This window comes from Apodemus sylvaticus, chromosome 17 (genome assembly GCF_947179515.1).
Source record: "Apodemus sylvaticus chromosome 17, mApoSyl1.1, whole genome shotgun sequence".
Classification (NCBI taxonomy): domain Eukaryota; kingdom Metazoa; phylum Chordata; class Mammalia; order Rodentia; family Muridae; genus Apodemus; species Apodemus sylvaticus.
Window position 1 is genome coordinate 76,376,271 of NC_067488.1, and position 4,686 is coordinate 76,380,956.

Here is a 4,686-nt window from a genome sequence, read left to right on the forward strand (position 1 = left end):
GGTACCTAATATTAGTTTCCACATTGCCCCACAGCAAAACTCTGTCTCGAGGCTAATCCCCAACAAGACCAGCATTTCTGGGTTACACCTTCGAAAAGACCTCCATCTCCAGGTCATTCCCCCAACAAACACACCCCCCCAGGTTACAAGTCAACCCCTTGCCTAACCTTCACCAATTCAGAGGAGAACAGAAATTAAGTTTATAACTCCCAGCACCAGGCAACTTATTAAAGGCCACAAAAGCTTTCCAATTGATGTTTACACATGGACTCCCTGCTTACACCTTTCTATAAAGCCTTGCCCTGATGGACATATGGGGTTAGCCGCCCAATACACACACAAACTGTCCTGAGTGAATGTGGTGTGAGGCAGGGATGAATGCAAGCTAGCTGGAGTAAATACCCTGCTGTGAGTTGCATCAATTAGCTCCTGTCTGTGTTTTGGAGATCACTAACACCTCCCTGGCACTGCAGACAAAGGAGTGCAAAGATTAATTATGGATTTAACCAGGATCAAAAAGCTGGCCCCAAACCCTGCATGTGTGAGTGAGAAGCCATCAGTTAGCATCTTCTGTCAGTTTTACACACTGGATAATGTACACCAGGAAGATAGCCATGGAGCAATTGCAGAAACGAAGCCAAGCTCAAGAAAGTCAGCTCAGAGAGCAGAGCTTTGATGTCCTGTACAGTGCTGTCCTGGAAAAGCCTCTTCACAAGGAAAGAAATGCAGCTCCAGTTGAGATTCTGGCAGAGAGCAGTTTTGTAGACCTCCAGAGGTGGGCAGCGAGGCCGTTAGGCAGCTGATTCTGTACAAGTGCAGAGCCTAAAGGGTGCCTTTGTCAAAGACAGCTTTACCATGTATTCAACAATGGAAAGAAAGCGGATGAATTTTCAGCATTTAGAAACAACAGGGTGCAAAGATTGTTGTAGCTCAACAGACCCCCCAGGGATTGAGCTCAGGTGCACAACCCCTCAGCACACAGTTTGATGAAAGATTGATGCAAGAGCATGAGGTTTATTTTTCCATGTACTTGGGGTCACTCAGGCTTGCAGGGAGAGTTCCCCCTGAGCACAGAAAGCAGACATCCACATACCCACTGTAGCTCAGGGAAGCCTGGAGCTCAGCTATTCCAGGAGATCCCTGCCTGCCTTCTGTGCAGACACAGAGACTAGAAGATGGAAATGTTATGTTTATTCATCTCAAAGGCAAGACATAAAATGTGAGACAGACAAAGCGGCTGTGGAGTGAGCAGGTGGAGAGGAGAGTCTGTGTCCTGAAGCTTCATCTCTACACTTAGCTGTTCCCCCTAACCATCTCTCTGCTGGGAATACAGGGTTAGCAACTATTCAGGACATCAACAAAAGAAAGTACACTTAACAGGATTTCCAAGCAGAACGAGGTGACATGCACCTTTAATCTCAGAACCAGGGAGGCAGAGACTGGAAGATATTTGATTAGTGGTCACTCTGGTCTACAAAGCAATTTTCAGAACAGCCATGGTTACACAGAGAGATACACTCTGTAGACTCTATTCTGTGTTGTCAACTTGCTTACATCTTGAATTATGCAAAATGAAAAACTTAAGGATACACCTTCAAGGGATTTGTTGTTTAATTTGTAGAAGGTTATCAGGGTCTTTGAAGTAGGAACACTCCAGTTAAAGGCAGATCCCTTTGAGCTTGAAAGGCACAGAGCTTTAATCTGGATATGGAGCAAGATAGCCACTTAACTGTGTCATTGTGATTGTTATTGTTTCTATGACCCATGGTTTGTCTGCAATACCACTGGTTGTATAGGAACACACTTTGTAGACCTGGCTATTCACAGAGATCCACCTTCATGATTCAGCCCGATAGTGCTTGGATTAAAGACATTAGTCACCACTCCCAGCAGAAGCCACTCACCTTTAATCCAGAGATTGAATCTGGAACACACACCTTTAATTTGGGCCACACCTTTGTCTTGAGGCCTATATAAAAAAATAGAGGAAGCAAGTTTTCACATTGCCTGCTTGCTCTCTGCTAGCTAGCAAGTCTCATTACTTAGCTGGCATTAGAGCTTATTTGGCTGTGATTCCATTTTCTACTGAAGATCAGGTGAGATATCAAGTTTCGGGGACTGAGATCTTCTGGATGCTTGGACCTTGCATCCTATCCACCTCTTGTGGAATAAGGCAGCCTGCATCCTGTAATTCAATCTAATATATCCCCCTATCAGGAAAGAGAGAGTGAGTGAGAGATCATTTTATGTGATTTTTTTCTTTTGAAAGAAGGCACCCCAAATAGACTTGCTGGGCCATGAGCACTTTCCCCATTGCCTATCTAGCCATTTGCCTATAATGTTTAACTCTAGACAATTGTGTGATGTTGAAAGATATTTCCTATCCCTTCACATTGATGTGGTGAGGGGCTAGTGATTAGAAGGCAGAGAGGGAGAGGAACTAGGGAGAGAAACACAGGGAGATGCATGCAGGAGCCATGAGTGCAAGAGGGTAGAGATACAGGGTGCCTAGGTGGAATCAGAGGTAAATATATCTAAAAGTTAGACTATTGGGATAGAACATTTGCTATCATAGATGGCTTTGTTATTACCTTATTGACATCTTGAAATTTTTAAAAATATATTTAAATCTAATTGGCAAATTAATTAATTAAGTGCTGAGAGTCTGTTCTTCTGGGCAATTTGAGGCACCTTGGTTGGGGAACCAACAGAACTGGTGTCCCACAGGTAGTGTGACATGTGTGAAATGTGGGTCCCCTGCATATGGCAGAGAGAGAACTCAGCTGAGATGCTGAGAAAGCTAGTTGGAAGAGATTGCCTCAGAGGCAAAAGTGAGATCACCTCTGAAGGTGGAGCAGCTGTGGAGACCTGGTAAGTATCAGGTGAGGCAAGAAGTGGCCTGGACTGCTCTAGAATGTCCGAGGCAGTGACCAGATTCTTGATAGCCTGGCTTGACCCTAACAAAGGGTTAGATTGCTACCCCTTCCAAGGACTTCACTGAGTGGGCTGGTTGTCTCTCCTGTAGTTATGGTGGGTGAGGAATGTATTGGCTCATTTTTTTTTATTAAATATCATTACAACATCCAGAGAGATAGCATCTTATATTGATCAGCTTCACTCCTTTGTCTTTTGTTTTGTTTTATTCTTTGAGGATAGGCATTCCTGTATAGCCCTGGCTGTCATGAAAGTAGGTCTGACTACCAGGCTGGCCTTGAGATCAGAGATTCACATGCTTCTGATTCTGTTGTTCCAGATGTGCTTCTTTCCCTTAGGCTCTGGGATGACAGGATTTTGCCCTCAGACTGAGCAGAATCTTGCCTACTTAGGGAATGCAAACTGATGCTAGGATTGTGGGTTTAATCCCCAGTTTCTGACAGGGTCATGTTTAGGAGAAGTCATGGAGTATAGAGTAAAATCCAATAACTAGAGTCTTCTCTGAACCAGAAGGTCAAGGACTTGGCCACTGAGTTCCATAGATAAAGCCAAGGAGATGATGCAGTCCTCCCTCAGTTTTGACAAAGATACATCAGATTCTGAAGAACATTCCCTGCCAAGTGCACCTGTATTGCCAGCCCTGAGTACAAGAGTTTCCACGCCTGAGGCACGTTGTTTCTGTGGAGAGTCAAGCCACTGCTCTGAGAATGGCTGGTTTGCAGACTGGGATCTATTCTCCTTTTGTGTATTTGAGAGCTTGGACTACCTGAGATACTACCAAAGATTGAATTGTGCCATGAAGTAGAGCATGGAGGTCTTCCAGAGTGTGGCTTCAGGAGATGTGGATGACAACAACAACCCAGACAAAGGTATAGAGGAGCCAGATCAATCCTCACCAAGCTTGTTGAGGGAGAAAGGGCTGGCACTTGAGACCTGTGATGGTGGAGACTGCCCTGACCAGGATTCTGCTTCTGACAGTCCCAGGAACCTAGGATGCTGGGCATGACTTCAAAGGGCTTTTGGTCAGAAGAAGTGAACAAGCCACCCAGAAATCTGTTTGAAGATCAGGAGCCCTGATGTATGCTAAGAGTTGTAATTAGGAGATTTTCTGTCAGCTCCTCTATTATAGCAATGGCCCAAACAAGGCAATTTTGTCTTTGCAGTCATCTGGTGTTTGTTTGCTTGTTTATTTACAGCATTTTTAAAAAGTGTTAAAGAGCTAGAAATTTGTGTTCTTTTGAAATGACCCAAGGGAAAAGATGGAGGGTAGAGTGGACCCAGATGAGGATATTCTATTCTTTCCTACCTTTGCTTACAGGAGTAACTGGTGGTTTGTTTAAAAAAAAAAAAGTCCTTAGGAGACTTTGACATCCTGGTTTTCATGTGTGCTGGGACACAAAAGAATCAGCACACAGGTAGTAACCTGGAGCACTTTGGGAAAACTCTCTGCTTAATCAACATGGTTGAGGAGTGATTTACCCAGAGGCTTCCTTTACAAATTTATCTAGGGACCACCTGCAACTTCCATTTTACCCTTCTTCCTTCTGTGTACAATAGACTAGCCCTCTACTCAGATTTACTTTGCCTTGTTTCTCTAGTATGGAGATTAGAGGCCTGTGCCCCCACTTCTGCAAAGGAGAATGCTTCTGTTTTCTGCAATTTCCTCTGGAAATTTCAACATCACGCGTGAACAGACCTGCAAAAACAGGACTGGCTAAGTTGGAAGCTTAGGGCAGTGCTGGCCCTGACACA

The 4,686-nt window shown here is 44.4% G+C and overlaps 1 pseudogene; it reads left to right on the forward strand.

Annotated features, from left to right (window-relative positions):
• The first annotated feature begins 614 nt into the window (after positions 1-614).
• Positions 615-3,970, forward strand: LOC127667413 (uncharacterized; annotated as a pseudogene).
• Positions 3,971-4,686: the final 716 nt, after the last annotated feature.